This window comes from Dasypus novemcinctus, chromosome 26 (genome assembly GCF_030445035.2).
Source record: "Dasypus novemcinctus isolate mDasNov1 chromosome 26, mDasNov1.1.hap2, whole genome shotgun sequence".
NCBI lineage: Eukaryota > Metazoa > Chordata > Mammalia > Cingulata > Dasypodidae > Dasypus > Dasypus novemcinctus.
The window spans coordinates 18697713-18718677 of NC_080698.1; positions in this window are offsets into that span (position 1 = coordinate 18697713).

Below are 20965 nucleotides of genomic sequence, written 5' to 3' on the forward strand. Positions count from 1 at the left end.
TTTCAACCTGACAGTCTTGAATTGCTCATACTCATCTCTGGATCAAAACAGCAGTAAGGGAAATTCTGGGTGCAGATTGGCCAGAACTGGGTCATAGTCTCTGCACCTGGACCTGGGGGCAGAGCCCCACCTGAACCAAGTGGAATAAAAATGGAATAGAGTTCCCAAAGGACAGTTGGGATAGCTATCAGAAGAAGGAATACAATTCATGTGACCTATGAACTGCTTCAAAACATGCAGAAATTTTACCCTTTTATATTTTTCTAAATCAATTTAAATTTGGCACTGGCTTCACCTGCCTATCTGATGGAACGATCAATCTTCAGCGTACCCTTATTCCTTCCGTTGAAGTACACAGAAACCCTGGAAATAACGGAATGTAGAAAATAAATGGGAGAAACAGAGTTGGTCCAGTGGTTAGGGAGTCCATCTACCATATGGGAGGTCCAGGGTTCAAATCCCAGGCCTCCTTGACCCCTGTGCAGCTGGCCCATGTGCAGTGCTGATGCGCGCAAGGAGTGCCATGCCACGCAGGGGTGTCCCTGCATAGGGGAGCCCCAAGCGCAAGGAGTGCTTCCCCTAAGGAGAGCTGCCCAGCGCGAAAGAAAGTACAGCCTGCCCAGGAATGGCACCGCACACACGGAGAGCTGACACAACAAGATGATGCAACAAAAAGAAACAGATACCCATGCCACCAACAAACATAGAACACACAGCAAATGGACACAGAGAACAGACAAAGGGGGGTGGGGGGGGGATGGGGAGAGAAATAAATAAAACAAATTTTTAAAAATTTTTAAAAATTTAAAAAAAAAGAGGGAAACGGACTTTGGCCCAGTGGTTAGGGCGTCCGTCTACCACATGGGAGGTCCGCGGTTCAAGCCCCGGGCCTCCTTGACCCGTGTGGAGCTGGCCCATGCGCAGTGCTGATGCACGCAAGGAGTGCCGTGCTACACAGGGGTGTCCCCCGCGTAGGGGAGCCCCACGTGCAAGGAGTGAGCCCATAAGGAGAGCCGCCCAGCACGAAGGAGGGAGCAGCCTGCCCAGGAATGGCGCCGCCCACACTTCCCGTGCCGCTGACGACAACAGAAGCGGACAAAGAAACAACACGCAGCAAAAAGACACAGAAAACAGACAACCAGGGGAGGGGAGGGGAATTAAATAAATAAAAATAAATCTTTAAAAAAAAAAAAGAAAAGAAATGGGCCAAAACCTTTGGCCTTGGGCTTTGGACCACCGGGATGGCTTGGAGATATTCAGTGCCCATATTTTCCATTGAATATATATATATACACATATATATATTTTTTATTTCTCTCACCCCCCACCCCCCATCCACCCCCGCCAGTTGTCTGCTCTCTGTGTCCATTCTCTGTGTGTTCTTCTGTGTCCACTTATATTCTTGTCAGCAGTACCCGGAATCTGTGTCTCTTTTTGTTGAGTCATCTTGCTGCATCAGCTCTCCGTGTGCACGGCGCCACTCCTGGGCAGGCTGAACTTTCTTTCGCACTGGGCTGCTCTCCTTACGGGGCATACTCCTTGCACATGGGGCTCCCCTATGCAGGGGACACCCCTGTGTGGCACGGCACTCCTTGTGCACATCAGCGCTGCACGTGGACCAGCTCCACACAGGTCAAGGAGGTGCTGGTTTTGAACTGCAGACCTCCCATGTGGTAGGCAGATGCTCTATCCGTTGAGCCAAGTCAGCTTCCCTCCACTGAATATAAGCAGCTCTGCTGGGGCATCCAATCTCTGTAGGCCACCAGGACTTTACTGCAGTGCCAAAGGCTACTGCTTAGTGTTCAGGGGCCAGGCAGCCACATACATTTTCAGTGGTTTTGCAATTCCCAGGACAGACTGCATGGGATCAGGGCTTGTGTCTCTATTAGTCATATATTTTTCTTTTATAGTAATTGCTACAGTTTCACAAGGATATGACTGTCCTCCTGAACTAAACCATAAATGTTTTATAATTTAGTCTTTTGTATGCCTCACTATGTTCGGCATAGAAAATCCAATCAATACTTGTTGACAGGTAAAGAAGAAAATGCATAGGTTTTGCCTGAAGGAATTTACAATTGGCCAAGGAAGTACAACCAAAACCAAGAAGGGGAGGCCCAGATGTGACTACAAATCAAGGAGGCGTAAGAAGACTGGAAAATGAGAATTAAAAAGGAAGGATCTAAAAGGATGAGATTATATCTTGCTGAGGGTTCAGAAACATGTACATAAATACAGAAACATTGAAGAATGACCTTGAAGTCTTGAATCTTTCAACAGAGAAAAGAGACTTATTTTTGATTTTCTAATTTTTTGAAAGAAGGATTTTTAAATCTAAAGCAACACTGTCAGGGGTGGGTACAGAAATCTGGATTACATTCTATCCTATCTCTCTCCCTCTTCATTAATATTAAGACTTCATTTAAATTTAATTTGTAAGAACTGTGGCTTAATTAAATTGGTATTTAATATCTATTAACGTGGATTTAGGGAAGCAGATGTGGCTCAAGCAATTGGGCTCCCATCTACCATATAGGAGGTTCAGGGTTTGATTCCTGGGGCCTCCTGGTGAAGGCAAGCAGGCCCAAGCAGTGAGCTGGCCCAAGCAGAGAGAGAGCTGGTCCACATGGAGAGCCTGGGCAAAGTGTTGACCCACACAGCGTGCTGGCCCATGCAGGAGTACTGGCCTGCATGGAGAGCTGGCGCAGCAAGATGATGCAACAAAAAGAAACATAGAGGAGAGACAATAAAAGCCATAGCAGACCAGGGAGCTGAGGTGGCACAAGAGATTAAATGCCTCTCCCCCACTCTGGAAGGTCCCAGGATTGGTTCCCGGTGCTGCCTAAAGAGAAGACAAGCGGACACAGAAGAATACACAGCAAATGGACATGGTAAGCTCAAAATAATGAGGTGGTAGAGGAGAGAAATAAATAAATCTTTAAAAAAAAGTAGATTCAAACTGTGTACTTTAATTTCTTAACTAATAGCTATATAACAAGTCTGCTATTCCTTCACCTTTTCTCAAATTTCATGTCAATGATGGGAGCCCTCGACAAGAGGCAGACCCACAAACTGCAAGCACCAAGCCATTTGAACACTCGCCCCTGTCCCACAATTCCCAGGCCCAGGAGAACTGTAAATTAAAGTCACTGTTTAGCTAAATAATATCACAAACTAATGAATAATATATCTGATATCATCCCTTCCCTCTTTCCAGGTACTTCCCAGTAGAATTGATTATGAAACAGGCTGGCCTGATATAAGATCCTGGTGAGGATGAATACGATGACTTAGAAAAAAATGCATGAAGATATGAGAACAAACATTCTCTTTTTCTACATAGGAAAATGCTAAGAAGCTTAGAAATAAACATTTAATTTGATAGGAACATTTGCATTTCACTTATGTATAGCTCATAATTTGTTACATTAGTGACTGATCAATAAAAAATGAAACAGAATGTTTTGGGCATACGTCCGATAAAGTGGCACCAGAACAGTATTTGTGTGGGATCTGTCACAAAAATAGCACTAGCAATAGGATCGTAACTAAATTATTGTATTTCAAATAACCCACTGCTGGACAGGATAAGGGAATAGGGTCAGAACTGTAAAAGGGATCCAAGATTCAGAAGCGATAGATATTAAAGTCAGAAACTGCATTTGTTCTTTGCAGCCAGTAAGTTGTGGGTTCTCGGTTGGTTGGTATGCACTGGATATTGTTTAAAAAATGAGTTGCAGGGCTCCACCCCAAAAGAGTGAGTCAGATTCTGTAGCTGTAAGGTGGGTGCCCCCTGAACCCCTTAGGTTATTCAGATGCAGATGATCTGGGGATTGTAGCTTGAGAAATACCATGCTTTCAGAGCAGCCCCTGCTTCACATTTTCTGCGTGGAAGGTAGAGTGTGGTAGGCCCTCTAGTTGGAGGTGGTGACTAAAGGACTTGTTTCTAAACTTTGTTGAGAAAACAAACACCCTGTAAGTTTTATATGAAGAGCTGAGGGAGATGACGCAGTATGGTTAAGGGATGTTTAAGGACAGTGCTGGGCTTAAATCTCAATGTGTACACAAATCACCAGGGATCTTTTGAAAAAGTGGATTTTTTTTTTAAAGATTGATTTATTTATTTCTCTCCCCTACCACCCCCCCCCCCAGTTGTCTGTTCTCTGTGTCTACTTACTGCGTCTTCTTTGTCAGCTTCTGTTGTTGTCAGCGGCACGGGAATCTGTGTTTCTTTTTGTTGCGTCATCTTGCTGTGTGAGCTCTCTGTGCGTGGGGTGCCATTCCTGGGCAGGCTGCACTTTCTTTTGCGCTGGGTGGCTCTCTTTACGGGGTGCACTCCTTGAGCGTGGGGCTCCCCTATGTGGGGGACACCCCTGCGTGGCACGACACTCCTTGAGCACATCAGCACTGCGCATGGGCCAACTCCACACAGGTCAAGGAGGCCCGGGGTTTGAACAGTGGACCTCCCATGTGGTAGACAGATGCCCTAACCACTGGGCCAAGTCCACTTCCCGAAAAAGCAGATTCTGATTCAGTGGGGCTGGATGGGTAGGTCCTGAGAATTTTAATCAACTCCCAGGTGATGCCAATGCTGCTGATCCAAAGACCACCAACACTTTAAATGGCAAGATTTTATACTGAAAGTTGGGGCTTGTAATACAGATCGATGGAGATGGTCAGAAATTGCAGGTCAGGTGGAAAACCAAGATATGAAATACAGCCAAGGTTGAAAAATAGACTTAGTCCAAAGGTTAAGCAAATTAGAATCCAGAAAGGGGAACTAACCTGGTTAGAACCCCAATGAATCACTAAGCTCTAGCTCTTAACCTTTTTAGTCCCCTCTGTCCCCCACAGGAAAAGACCGGTCATAGAAAAAGTCTTTATCTGGTGGCCAGATCTTATCAGCCTGTACCTGAAAAAGTCCAGCAAGTTTCTTAAAGAAACTCATTGTTTCCTCTGATTAAACAAGCTAGAAAATTCAACTTCACAACATAAGCTAACTGAGTATCACCACAGAAGTTTCAGAAACCAAGATCTTATATCTTCCTCTGCTGAAAATCCTGGATGGTCACCCACTGTTAGGTATGAAACCCAGACTTCTGAGCTTTGACTTCAATTCCCTACACATTCTGCCCTGTACCTACATTTCTGACCCTCTCTCACCAATCTCTAATTTTCTCACACACTTTTTACACTAGTCACACCTACGTGCTGGGCATGTTCTACTTTCAGGTCTCTGTTCCAGCCAATCTCTTCGCTGGAATGTCCTTTCTAACATATTTCTCAAAACCTAGTTTAAATATCACAATAATGAAGAATTCAAGAGTAACTATATTTACAGAGTCCTTACTATTCGCCAGGCACCAGATTGTCTCAATGAATACTAACCCCAACTCTGAAAGATAGGGATTTATGATTACTGTCCACTCATTCATTAAACAAATATTTATTGGGCACCTAGTGTGTGCCACACACTACTCCAAGCATTGAAAAACTAAATAGACAAGTCTGAAGTCCCTTCCTAAAAGAGGGTTACAATCCTTCTTGGTTTATTAAGAGATAATAAACAAATAAGTATACACTATGTCAGAAAAGTGCTGTGGAGGAAATTGACGTGGAGTGTGAGAATAAAGGTAAAGATTTGAGCAGATACCTGAATGGAGACAATCAGCCCCGAGGATAGCTGGAGGCAGAGAAAACAGCTAATGCAAGAGGTATGCTTGACCTGTTTTGGCAAGGGTAGAGCGGTTCCGGAAAAGAGCAGAAAAATGCTGTGGAGGAGAGCTAACTTACATAGGAGGGCTTTGTAGGCTAGTCTAAGAATTTTGCATTTTTCTTGAAGGTAAATGATAAGGTATCTTCAGTTTTAAATGGGCCACAGGCTATTGCCTTGAAAATAGAACCAGGGGGACCTATTAGGAGGTTCCTGCAGTGATCCGGATGAGAGATGAGGGAGGATTGGCCCTTGGGGAAAGCCATGGATGTGGTGAGAAGTCCTGTTCTCCATAAACTAATGTTAAAATAGTTCAGTAGCTTAACAAAAGTGCCCAGCTTACTGTTTTTTTTTTGTTTTGTTTTAAGATTTATTTTATTTATTTATCCCCCCACCTCATTGTTTTGCGGTTGCTATCCAGTCTCTGTGTCCATTTTGCTATGTGCTCTCTGTATCTGCTTGCCTTCTCTTTAGGAGGCACTGGGAACCAAAGCTGGGACCTCCCATGTCAAAGAGAGGTGCTCAATCACCTGAGCCACCTCAGCTTCCTGGTTTGTTGTGTCTCTCATTGTCTTTCCTTTTTGTATCTCTTTTGCTGTGTCATCTTGTTGTGTCAGCTCCCCACGCCTACCCCCCCCCTCCCCAGCCAGATGGCCTTCTCTAGGAGGCATCAAAACTGAACTTGGGACCTCCCGCCCATGTGGTAGGCAGAAGACCAATTGCTTGAGCCATATCCCCCCAGCTTGTTTTAAAGCAAAAATGAAGCCTGAAATTGTGGCCAAAGATTAAGAATTAACGAATGCTTATGATTACTAAATATATAAGTTACACAGGTTTTTCCGTTTGTTTTTCCCCTAGTATGTCATAGAATGGCCAGAAGTTAATACCTGGAATTACTGATACTGGCCAGACTGAATTTACTTCTTTTTTTTTTTTTTAATTTTATTTATTCTCCCCCTCGTCTGCTCTATGTCCATTTGCTGTTTGTTATTTTGTGTCTGCTTGTATTCTCGGCCGCACCTGGAATCTGCATCTCTTTTTGTTGCGTCATCGTGCTGTGTCAGTGGCGCCACTCCTGGGCAGACTGTGATTTTTTTCACGCCGGGCTGCTCAATGCAGGGCTCACTCCTTGCGCGTGGGGCTCCCTTACGTAGGGGACACCCCTGCGTGGCATGGCACTACTTGCGTGCAGCAGTGCTGTGCATGGGCCAACTCACTACATGGGTCAGGAAGCCCTGGCTTTGAACCCTGGACCTCCCATATGATAGGCGGACTCTAGCATTTGAGCCACGCCCACTTCCCTGAACTTACTTTTGCTTATGGTTATTTCAAAACTAGACTCACCCTTGTGTATACTTACCACTGTGATTGTAACTACTCTCCCCTCCCCCCATATGAATCCATAAAAAGCCCAAGCCACCTAGTTTGGGGAAGGTGGATTTGAGATAACCCCATCTCCTGTCCTTCCCTGGGCATTAATAAACCTGCTATCTCTCCGACCATCCAGTGTGGACTCCAGTTCATTTGTTCCAAGCAAGAACCCAGAGGGGCCCCTGCAGGGTTTTCTTCAAAGTAATCCAATTTTGGATCTTTGAAGGTACTACAGGGCAGTATGTGATGGCTTAGGGGTGAGAGGAAGAGAGGAGCTAAAAATAATTGTTTTGTTCCTTAAGACTAACAGAATGGAGTTGCTATTTGTTGCTATCTTATAGGTGAAAAATTTGAGGCTTAAGGAGGTTAAGTAACTCCTTCAAAGCCAGCTGTCTAGTTGTCTGCTGTAAATTTATCTGGAAAGATTGAGCTGTGGTTCCCTTTTCCCCAACTCCTCAAGAAAAATGTGTGGGCTGGAGTTCTGCCCTTCCATTGACCCAGAAGAAAATTAATAGGTCTTTGTTTTCCAAGAATTCTTCCCTACTACAAAAATAATGTAATTGCATTGAGGCTGGGAAGGAGTTGTGGGATTTTAAGGTTTCCAAATGTCTCCCTCTCGCAGAGCATCCAGCAGAGGACAGGACTTAGGTTGGGATGGCTGCAGGAAGCCTGGGAGGCAGGCCACTGTTCCTGGAGACCCCGGAAGCAGCAGCAAGGCTGTGCCTCCCTGACAAGAGTGGAGGAGACCTCTGGAAAGGGGAATCAGCAGCCTCGCCCCACTTCAGTTTCCCAGGGCCACTCAAACCTTCAAGGTTGTTCATAGTTCACTACAGTGGGGAAAGGAATCCCAGAAATAACTCTTGTCCGTCTTGAGGGGTGGGACTCTGAGACAGATTTTATTTGAATTAGAAAATTAAAGAAATATTGAGACAGGTTAGTATAGGGAAAGAGGGACATGGCAGAAAACATGGTCATGAGACCCTGCCCGGACACCCTCTGCTACTAAGAAACCCAGAAAGACCCCACAAGACCCTGGCCAGGAGGTCCCATTTAGAATTCTTTCTGGAGTCAAGCCCCAGATAACTCCAAACAAGCTTCCCATTGGTCCCCTGAGAGCTAACGGGTGCGGATTGTAAGGCAACCAATCAAAACAGCAAACAGCTGGGGCCCTTCCCTTTCCCAACCTTAAGAAAAGCCAGGAGGAAAGGTCTCTAAAGCTCTGACCCCGGGGGCCCACGTGTGTAACTCATCCTGTACCACACCCGCAATCCATGTCTCCAGTTGTGCACTGTTTTTCATTTCTTGTTCCTTAATAAACTCTTTACTCCCTTGCCTACCCTATGGTGTGTCCTTAAATTGCCAAGAACCTAGAAGTCCATAACCCAGAGCATTCTGCTAACAATATGACACTTGTTGCTCTGAGAGGCTGTAATGAAAATCCATAACTATTACTCACTGATTCTAGGCCTCTAACATTACAGAAAGCAATGTGTCTCTCTTCCAAACAAGACTGTAAGTCCCTTTAAGAAAAGGACCGTTTTTCTACATCCCAGTAGTTGTACACATAATAGGTACTCCACAAATTCTGTCTGTTCTAATCATTGCTATGTATCCCAAATGCCTAGAACAGTGCCTAGTCTATAGTTAATTGCTCAATAAATATTAGTTGACTCTTCAGTGAATGAATATACTTTGAGTAAATGTTTAATTTAAAGCAGCTCAAAAAATATGGGAGAGGGTGGAATATTTTTAAAAATTATCTCATGATAATTCTTCTTTTTTAATATCCTTTAGCTCAGGAAATATCCCATTTCTAGGGAATTATCATTAGAAGATAAGTACATAAAGGAATCCCAGAAATAACTATTGTCCACCTTGATGAGTGGGGCCTCTGAGCCAGATTTTATCTCAATCAGAAAAATAAAGGAAGAAATAAGACAAAGATGATCACTATGGCATTGCTAATAAAATGAAAGCCTTGGGAACAACCTAAATGCTCAATAATAAGGGAATGGGGAAGTGGATTTGGCTCAAAGGATAGAGCGTCCGCCTACCACAAGGGAGGTCCAAAATTCAAACCCAGGGCCTCCGACCCGTGTGGAGCTGGCCCATGCGCAATGCTGATACACACAAGGAGTGCTGTGCCATGCAGGGGTGTCCCCCACATAGGGGAGCCCCATGTGCAAGGAGAGTGTCCCGTAAGGAGAGCCACCCAGCATGAAAAAAATGCAGCCCCCCCAGGGTGGCGCAGCACACAGGGAAAGCTGATGCAGCAAGATGACCCAACAGAAAAAGAGACACAGATTGCTGGTGCCATTGTCAAGAATAGAAGCGGACACAGAAGAACACACAGCAAATGGACACAGCAAGCAGATAAGGGGCGGGGGGGAAGGGAAGAGAAATAAATAAAAAATAGATCTTTAAAAAAATGTGGGAATGGTTGAATAAATTATGGTATTTAAATAGAGTGTAATACTATTTGTCCATTTAGAAAGCTAGGATAGATCTATATTTATAGAAGGATCGCAAAACAAGAGGATCAGTTTACAGGACACTAGGTAGAGTATGAGTGTGTAAATCAAATCTCTTGCATTCATATCCATATGCAAATATATGTATGACTACATGTTTGGAAGCAAGTTTACAAAATATTAACAATGCTTATCTGTGACTAATGAGATTTATGTAATTTATTTCCTGCTTCTTTTCTGTATTAACTGAATTTTTTTACAATGACCATGTCAATTACATAATCAGAAAAAAAGCACTGTTTTCATCTTGGAAAAAATCTGCTGCCTAGATTTTGCAATTTTACCTTTAACTATGCTGTTAAACTATTTTACCTAAAACTAAATTTAAAATATTCATTAGACATTTTTGCCTTAGAACATTTTAATAAGCTTCCATTTTCATCAATTAAATGTTGAATAAGTGAAGTCCATTAAGTGGTATCTCTTTATGCTTGAGCTCTTTCTACCAAGCACTCTGGTAAAAATGCTCAGTTCCATTTACTCATTTTTAACATTATTTCCCTTGGGCTTTCTTGCTAACAAAAATTAAGTGGATACCTTTTAAAAAACCACAATTATTTGCACAAAGAAAATGACATGAATTCCACTGATACTAATTTTTTACTGAGGCAGAAATAGTTTTGAAACAACCAAGGAAAAGTATTGTTCAAAGTCTGAGATTTTTGCACATTTTGCAATGATTTTTCTTTCCAAGTGGATTACAAAACTGTATGACCTGCAAGTACTTTATCTTTAATTCTTTTTTTTTAAAGACTTATTTATTTATCTTCCCCCTCCCCCCTCCCCGCCCCAGTTGTCTGTTCTCTGTGTCTATTGCTACATCTTCTTCGTCTGCTTTTGTTGTTGTCAGCGGCACGGGAATCTGTGTTTTTTTTTGTTGCGTCATCTTGTTGTGTCAGCTCTCCCTGTGGGCGGCACCATTCCTGGGCAGGCTGCACTTTCTTTTGCACTGGGTGGCTCTCCTTACGGGGCGCACTCCTTGCGCGTGGGGCTCCCCTACGCGGGGGCCACCCCTACATGGCAGGGCACTCCTTGCGCGCATCAGCACTGCGCATGGGTCAGCTCCACATGGGTCAAGGAGGCCCGGGGTTTGAACCGCGGACCTCCCATGTGGTAGACGGATACCCTAATCACTGGGCCAAGTCCTCCGCCTATCTTTAATTCTTGAAATGCTAATGCTGTGGACAATGCTGTTGTCTATATGGTATTTCTAAATACATAGTTCTTGGAAAAGTAACTTAGCCCAAATCAAGTGAATTGGTTGAATTCCAACCCTTGGAGCTTTGAGGATAAGGGCACACTTAAATGTTAGCGATGGAAATCACTCTATTACTTGAAAAACAGTTTCAAAAAATTTGATAGATATTGCAAATGAAATAAGAATTGTGCTGTGCCTATAAAACACTCAATAAAGGAAATCGAGAACTATGTCACATCTGCTATATACCAACCAATAAGGGAGAGATTTTGTTTTGTTCCCAAAAAGCAGGAAGAAGAGAAAGGGAAAAAAATATGAGGAAGTATCAGATTATGAAACTGATACAAATTTACTGGAAAATAGCTGGAGTAAATAGCCAAAGCTTAATTTAATTAAAAAAAAAAAATCAGTGATCTAGAATAGAGACCCAGACCCTAAGAAGAAATAGGACAGATCTAAATAGTAAACTTCTTCGGATGGGGATCATTTTTCAGACTCTTCCTTCTCTTTCAATCTCTATGTCCAATGTGTCATCAGGTTCTGCTGATGGTCCAGTCTGCAGCAAAACTGGGAGAGTTCAGAGGTGGTCTTCAAGGTACTCTCACAACCTCTACCTGGTTCTAGTCCTACTCCCCCAATCTGATACCAGGTTCTTACTATAAATCTTATTTCTAAATGGCTTTGCTGTCAGTGAAAGATAAGTCTTTTCCATAGTGTGTTAGCTATAAATCATTATGATTTTATCCCTCCATGGGATTATTTACATTTTAATAATGACTGCTCAAATGAAAATGATATCAAAATTTAAATCTCCATCTTCAGCCTGACCTGGCTCCCTCTTGGGTACGGTCCAAGACCAGTTTCTGGTTGCCCACTGTGCATGTTTACCTGAATGCCCATGGACCTCTAAACTCACTCACTCAAAATGTGTTCCTCCTCCCGGATCTCACATGTTCCCTTCCCCCCAACCACCATATTCTAAAAATTCTGTCTCCTATAAACCTCTCAAAGCCATTCCCTCCCCTCTGTTTGCACTGCTAAAGCCTTAGTTGGGGTGTTAATCATTTCTCATCTAGACTTGCAGCAGCTTTTAAAAAGGTCTTTCTGTTTCCAATCCATTTCCATTTGACCATCATTCTAAAATGTACAATTGATAGTGTCAGTTACCTGCTTAAAAATTCTTCAGTGGTTCCTCATTGCTTTCAGGATCAAAGAAAAACAAATACATTGGCATGGTATGTAAGGTCCTTTGGTGAGCAGGTTCCTATCTACTCTTCTAATCTCTTTCTACCTCATTGTTTAAACATATTGCACCCCAGTCATGCTGAACTAATTGCTGTTTTTCCAATAGGCCACGCTCTTTTCCCTCTTTTCCCATGGTCAAGCTGATCCTTTGTCCTAAAATGACTTGCCTTTCTCTTCCTTAAATCAACCTGCAAGCTCCTACTCATTTCTGAAGTCTCAACTCATGGCCTCTTTATTCTGAAGACTTTCCTGACTTCTTTAGGTAGAGTTTTGTTTACTTTTTACTTTTTATTTTTGGTAGAATTTTATGTAGATATTTATTATATAGATTCCATATTAAAAAAATTATCCCCAAACTTAGCAGCTTAAAACAACAATAAATATTTATTATCTTTCATAGTTTCTACAGATCAGGAATTTGGGAGCTTTATTGCTGGGCAGTTCTGGTTAGAGGTTTTCCTGAGTTTCAGTTGTAATTCAGCCAGGGCTGCAGTCATCTGAAGGCTTGAATGGAGCTGGAAGATGATCCATGTCCAATGTGGTGCACTCACAAGTTGGTGTTGGATGTTGGTGGAATCCTTGTTTCCTCCCCTTGTGGACCTCTTCACAGAGATGCTCAAATATTCTCCTAAGATTACTGCTGGCCTCCCTCAGAGCAAGGGATTCGAGAGGCAAAGGCAGAAGTTGCATGTACTTTAAAACTTAGCCTTGAAAGTCAATATGGATTTTGATATTATTGATGATTTCCAAAAAGAAATACTGATTATGTTTGTGAACTGTTCTGTTCCTTTGGGCATGTTAGATTGTATTGGATTCAGAGGTTTCACTTTTACTTGATTAAATAAGGATTAAGGCTTTGATTGGGCCACATCAGTAGGGGGTGGGGACTCACAGAGAAAACAACATGGCAGAGGAGAAAGGTAGAGTTTTGAGCTGGAGCGCCAGGAAGTAAACACACAGGAGAAGAACCCAGAGAAGCAGATATGTGAGGGAAGAGAGGAGGTTGTATGAGACATGGCAGAGTCCCAGGAAGAGAGATGAGCCATTCACCTGATAGCTTATAGCTGACCTTGTGAAAAGAACAGAGCAGCTGAGCCTGGAGAGAAATGAGCCCTATGCCAGCCCACAGCTGATGGTGGAAGAAGCTGGGACCACAGAGCCTTAGGAGGAAGAGGAAGATTGAACCCTTGCTGATGTCAGCAGCCATGTTGCTCCAACACATGACAACAGACTTTTGTGAGGGAGGTAACCTATGCTTTATGGCCTGGTAATTGTAAGCTTCTACCCCAAATAAATACCCTTTTATAAAAACCAACCAATTTTTGGTATTTTGCATCAGCACCCCTTTGGCTGACTATTAATAACATAGTCACCCATATTCTATTGTGCAGACTTTGACCAGCTCTGATTCACCCAGGGAGAACACTATGTAAATGCAGGAACACCAGAAGTTAGGGATCACTGTGGGCCACCTTGGAAACTGACTAATCACATACCATGTGTGGCAGTTTGATATGATTGCTGAATTCCAAAAAGAAATATGTTTGTAAACTGGTCTGTTCCTCTCGGGTGATACCCTTCAATTGTACTAAATTCAGAGGTTTCACTTTTACTTGATTAACTTAAGATTATTGCTTTGATTTGGCCACATCAGTAGGAGCTGAGTCCCCGCCCCCTTGGTGGGTGGACACTCATATAGAAAACGACTCTGCAGAGGAGAGAACTGAGTTCTTTTTTTTTTTAATAAATATTGGATTTTTATTTTATTTATTTCTCTCCCCTTCCCCCCTCACTCCCGCCCCCACCCCCACCCCCACCCCCACCCCAGTTGTCTGTTCTCTGTGTCCATTTGCTGCGTGTTCTTTTGTCCGCTTCTGTTGTTGTCAGCGGCACGGAAATCTGTGTCTCTTTTTGTTACGTCAGCTCTCTATGTGTGCGGCGCCAATCCTGGGCAGGTTGTACTTTCTTTTGCGCTGGGCGGCTCTCCTTATGGGGTGCACTCCTTGCACGTGGGGCTCCCTTACGCGGGGGACACCCCTGCGTGGCACAGCACTCCTTGTGCGCATCAGCACTGCGCATGGGCCAGCTGCACACAGGTCAAGGAGGCCCGGGGTTTGAACCGCGGACCTCCCATGTGGTAGACGGATGTCCTAGCCACTGGGCCAAGTCAGCTTCCCCTACAGGGCTATTAGCAGTGGTTTCTCTGAGAGGTTCACAGTCTAAATTCACCCTCAGAATTGCATAAACCTATATGCCTTGGAAACTCCAAGGCCACCAGATGGGCACCTCTTTCTCTCTGGCCTACAAAAGATAAAGCACAGCAGTCTGACATCAGTTCAATTCCTAAGTTCTGGGACTTTCAGCCTTAAATAAAATCCCAGGTGGAACTTGGCAATCCCCTCCACAGTGTGCTGCATCCAACATCCTCCACGTCTTGATGACGGCCTCTCCACCAGCACTGGGTGAAGACAACAAGCCTGTGCACTCACTCAGCATTCCTCTCCACCCCACTTCCTCCACCCTCATGAACAATTGCTCAAAGAATAGTATATACTCACAGCTCTGCAAGGATATCTGTAATGCATATGACAGTCTAAGTCCACACTTAGGGAAAAATATTTCCTTATAGAAATCACAATCTATAGAGGCAGAAAACTACGAAGAGACACATTATTAATAGTCTGAAGAATCTATGATTGCTTTGCCTCAATTATTTTAGACCTTTCCCAAGAAGTAGGGGTGGGTAATTGTTTCGCATTTACATAGCCCAAGAGGCCCCTCCAGGCTCTTTCCCAGAACTAGGAAAGAGGCAGGGCCAAAAGGAAATTTGATACTTTTTAGGAGGTAGTGTTTCCAGCTGCTTTACTCATCAGGGTTAAAAAATAAAACCCTGGCTTCAGCCAGCCTGGTTATACTATAACTTGCCATAATTATTTGTTGGAAAGCATGTCTCCTTTTTTTTTGGAGAGCTTGGAGGTCAGATAGGAAGAAGATATTAAAGGAAGAGATATTAAAGGAATAAGTGATGCCTAGAGATGGAAAATAATGTCAGATTGTCACATTAGAACAGGGGTCTGTATTGTGATGATGAGAATCCTTGTCGTCAGACAGTGTGAGTCTACGTTATGGGGGGTTGCACCGCCTGCTGCGGTGGGCTGACTTGGACTTAACTTCTCTAGCCTTGCTTTTTTCATCCGTAAAATGATGGTAACAATCTCTGTCTCAGAGAGATTAAATAACAAAATATATAATCAAACCTTGGCAGGCTATGTTCCAGGCAAATATTGGATGCTGGGAATAGAGTGGTTAGCAGATAAAAATAAGTCCCTGTCTTCACTGAGATTACAGTCCAGAAAAGAAGACAGGTATTAAACAAAGAAATACCTAGTGACAATTGTGATGTATACCATAAAGAAGAAGCCTAAGATACCATGAAAGGAGTTCTGACCTAACTTAGGGTGGCAGACAATGTGGCCTGGAGGAAGGGATACAAATCTGGAAAATTTGGGTTAGAGGACATGCCAGGTTCCATTCAGAGTATGCTAGGCTCATGGAAGGTACTCAGTAAACGGGAACTGCCATTTTAATTATTATTCATTAATATTTTTTGAGTATCTACTACGTGTACTGTCCCATTAGGCATTCTGAGGGTACAATAAATATGAGAACGTGAGCAAATATAATAGCTTAACTTCTTTGAGGTTCAATCTATTCACCTGTAAAAAGGGGATATTGATATTACCTCCCTCTTTCATTTTTTACTGAGGATTCAGTAAGATAACGTATGTATTGAGCATAGTGCCTGATACAGAGAGAACATAACATATGTTAGTAACATTACAAATTTCTAATTGAGGACTAGCGCCATAATTTGTAGGGCCCGCTGCAAAATGAAAATGTGAGGTCCCTTCATAAAAAATTTTTAAGAATTTCAAGACAGCAACAGCAGAGTACCAAAACAAATTCAGGGTCCTGTGTGACAGCACAGGTCATGCACGGGCAAAGTTGGTCCTGTCACTAATTATGTCATATAAATATATATATATTTATGTAGCTTACCTATCCAACAAGGTTGTATTTTTCCGGGGCCAACTTCTAGAACTCAATCTGTTGAATTCAATTTATAAGGATATTATATATCTTCAATATATAAATAGATGATTGGTGCTTACATTTTCCTCAATATTTTATCTTGAAAATTATAAACAGCAAGGTTGAAAGAACTTTACAGTAAACGCACATAAACACACTACCAAATTCTACCAGAAACATTTTACTTTATATGCTATATTATATATCTATCCATTTATCCATCCCTTTTTTTAAAGATTTATTTATTTATTTCTCTACCCGTCCCCCCACCCCCACCCCACTTGTCTGTTCTCTGTGTCTATTTGCTGCGTGTTCTTTGTCCGCTTCTGTTGTTGTCAGCGGCACGGGAATCTGTGTTTCTTTTTGTTGCGTCATCTTGTTGTGTCAGCTCTCCGTGTGGGTGGCACCATTCCTGGGCAGGCTGCACTTTCTATCGTGCTGGGCGGCTCTCCTTATGGGGTGTACTCCTTGCACGTGGGACTCCCCTACACAGGGGACACCCCTGCATGGCATGGCACTCCTTGCATGCATCAGCACTGCACATGGACTAGCTCCACACGGGTCAAGGAGGCCCGGGGTTTGAACCATGGACCTCACATGTGGTAGACAGATGCTCTAACCCCTGGGCCAAGTCTGCTTCCCTTGTTGCATCATCTCGCTGCAACAGCTATCCGTGTGTGCGGTGCCACTCCTGGGCGGGTTTCGTTTTTCACATGCAGTGGCTCTCCTTGCAGGGTGCATTCCTTGCACGTGGGGCACCCCTACACGGGGGGCACCCCTGTGTGGCAGGGCACTTCTTGCATGTAGCAGCACTGCACATGGGCCAGCTCACCACATGGGCCAGGAGGCCCTGGGTATCGAACACTGGACCTCCTGTATGGCAGGCAGACACTCTATCAGTTGAGCCACATCTGCTTCCCATCACTGAGTTTTGACAAATGCATACACCTCTGTAACTCAAAGCCCTATTAAAATATAGAACTTCACCATCATCCCAGAAAGTTTCTTCATACCTCTGCAGTCAGTCACCACCCCTAATTCCCAGAGGTAACTACTATTCTGATTTAATTTTTCTAGTGCTTAAAATTTTTCAAAGGGACCTTGATAAGAACTTAGGTTCAGTGCTTTCTCACATTGGTATATTGAAAATCTTTTGGCCTATGAAAGAGGAAGGTCACTCTAGGATATCATGCTGCAATCAACAAATATTTGTTGAGTCAAAGAGTAAAACTAGTGAAAATACCTGAATGTTTTCTCTTTATAATAGTTTCCTTTTTCGGTAAAGGTGATACAATGTATACTCCAGAAAGAAATGTAAATAATATGAAAAATGTGAGGAAATTTAAAATTACCCAGCATGGAGAGATAAATAGTTTTAATATTTTGTGAAATTTCTCCCAGATGTCTACATATATACAGATAATCATGTATGTTTGAAATTTGATATAAATGGATCATACACACGCTATTGTGTCACCTGTATTTATCACTTAAGAATATGCTGTAGATATTTTTCCTCATCAATAAATATGCTGAAAATCATCATTTTTTGCATTTTTTTTAATTGGAGAAGTTGTAGATATACAGAAAAATCATACAGAAGCTACAGAGTTCCCATATACCCCATCTCACACATACAGTTTTCCTTATTATTAACACTTTGCATTAGTGTGATAATTTTGTTACAATGGATGAAATAATATCATTATAGTTATACTATCAACTATAGTCCATAGTTTATATTAGGTTTCACTGTTTGTATTGTACAGTTCTGTGTATTTTTTTTAAAATTTTTATACTGGTACCATATATACAATCTAAAATATTCCCTTTAAGCTGTATTCAAATATACAATTCAGAAAATCATCTTTTTAAATTTTTTATTTTTAGGAGGTACCAAGGATTGAACCTAGGACCTCATATATGGGAAGGAGGCACTTAACCACTGAGCTACACCTGCTCCCCCATTATTATTTTTCTTTTTTTTCTTGTTTTGCTTTTTCTTTTCTTTCCCCATCATTTTTGATGGGCATATTAAGTGGACATATCTTATACTAGTTGCTTACCCATGAACATTTAGATTATTTCCAAATTTTCAATACTATCAATACTTCAGTAAACATCTTTGTACACACATCTTTTTCTGACCTATATGATTATTTCCTAAGGATAAATTCCTAGGGGTGGGATTACCGGGTCATAATGTGAGCATGTTTTACATGCTGGTTTATCATACTAAATGCCTGCCAAAAAAGGGATGCAGCACCTTATATCCATTGATTGGCTAAGTTTTAAGTTCTTCAGAATAGAAAATGAGTGTTTAATTTATGTTTTTCCTTTAGGATAGGGGAAAAAAAAAAGGAAAACATGTGAAGGGCCAATAAACCTATATTTAAACCTGCAAGCAAGACTCACGTTGATGCTACAACATGGATGAAACTTGAAGACATTATGCTAAGTGAAATAAGCCAAACACAAAAGGACAAATATTGCCTGATTCTATATATATGAAATACGTAGAATTAGCAAATTCAAAGCGATAGAAAGTTGATTAGAAGTTACCAGAGGGGAGTGGATATGGCTCAAGTGGTTGAGTGCCTGCTTCGCACATGGGAGGTTCCAGGTTCAGTCCCTAGTACCTCCTACAACAACAAGCAAACAGACAAAAAAACAAACTCAGGGGAGCCAATGTGGCTCAGTCATTGAGTGGCAACTTTCCACATAGGAGGTCCCAGGTTGAATCCCTGGCCCTGGTACCTCAAAAAATAAATAAATAAATAAATAAATAAATAAATAAAACAAATAAATAAAAGAAGTTACCAGGGGTTGAAGAAAGGGAGAAATGGAGAGTTATTGTTTAATGGGTATAGAGTTTGTTTGGGATGATGAAAATTTTCTTGGTAATGGATGTTGGTGATCGTAGTACAACATTGTAAGTGTAATTAATGCCACTGAATTGTACACTTAAAGATGGTAAAAATGGTGAATTTTAGGATATATATATATATATACCACCAATAAATATTTAAAAATATATCTACAAGTGTCTCTAAAAGTACTGCAAGTCAGTTCACAGGAATTCAAATCAATAAGCAGTTATTAAGCACCTACTATATGCAAAGATGGGGTTAGACAGATGTCGGGAGAAGAATGATGAAAAGCCATGGACCCAATCTTCAAAATATCCATAGAGTACTAGGACAATTTCCTCAGCTACAGCAATTTAACCTCAACTAACCTATCCTCACTATATGATGAGAATAGACCAGGGTTCTATTCCTAAAGGGGCATTGATCCCTATATTAAATTGAACTGTAGACAACTTAGATTTGGTATAAAACTCAAAAGATATAGGAAAAAAGCAAGTCTCCCTCCCATCCTATCTCCCAGCCCTTTACCCTCATCCACAGTTCCCCTCTCCAAAGGGTAGCTCTGTTACTGATTTCCTGCATTTTTCCGAGCAGGTAAAAGCATTAATTTGGTATTTACCAGCTTATTCACTCAAACAATTTTTAATATAATAGTATTGGACTTACTCACTGCACACTGCTCTTAAAAATATACCTTGGAGGGAGTGGAGGTGACTCAGCTATAAGACACCTCCCTCTCAAATCAGAGGCCCCGGGTTTGGCTCCCTGGGCCTGCTAAAGAAACAAGGAAGATGAACAGACTCAGCAAGGGAAAAACAACAAGGGGGTGAAGAGAAATATATAAATAAAATAAAAATCTTTAAAATACAGACCTTGGAGATTGTTCCACATCCATTCATGTAGAGCTGCTTCACTCTTTTGGCATCTCAACACTGTTCCATTGAACGTACCATTATTTATTTCACCAGTACTCTATTGACTGACCCTTGGTTGGTTCCAGTACTTTGCCGATACAGACAATGCCGCAGTGACTATCTTTCTAGACAGTGGAACCAATTTGGAATAAGAAAAGACTGTGTGAAGTTAATGTTTGGCTTCCAATCAAGTTAGGAAGTACTTAGCAGAGACATTTATTCGGTCATAGATAAAAATGTAAAAGTACAAAGCATTAACTATATATGCTATTAAAACAAAAGAAAAGCATAAAAGCCAACAGGAAGTCTCCACCCTTTTAGCCAGACTCCTCAGGCAAGAGTAAATAGATAAGCCTTATCCAGAGTCTTACAGGTCCACAGTGGAGCTTTGTCACAGTAACAGCGAGAACTTATTACAGAGTTCCTGCTTTGGCACTAAGAACTTCTTCCTCTAGAGTTTGAATCTAGCAACATTAACACACAGATATTCATTCATTTGTCACACAAATAATTCATCAAAAGACCTTTGGACATGCAAAGGGAGGAGCAGATTTCCTTTCGCCTTTTTAAAAAAATTCATTTTGAAATATAAACACAGAAAAGTTTCAAGAATAGCACAAAGAACTCCCACACACCCTTCATCCAAATTTGCCACTTTTTAACATTTTGCCACATTTGCTTTATCCTCCTCTCTCTATATATATCTACTTTTTTTTTTCTGAATTATTTGGGAGTAGGTTGCGTACATCATGCTCTTTTACCCTTTAATATTTAGGTGTTTATTTCCTAAGAACGAGGATATCCCACTGATTTGGGGCGTGGGGGTGGGGGAAACCGACATGACTGCTTTCATCTGCCCTTTTACAGAATCATGGACTTTTAGAGCTACCAAAAAAGTGTCTAGTTTAATCTCTTTATTTCACTCACAGGGCAACCTGAATTAATAACTGAGTCACCCAAGATCATATTGCCATTGCCAGTATTAAGCCTCAGAGGGGAACTCAGGCCTCCTGGTCATCTCTTCTAGCTCT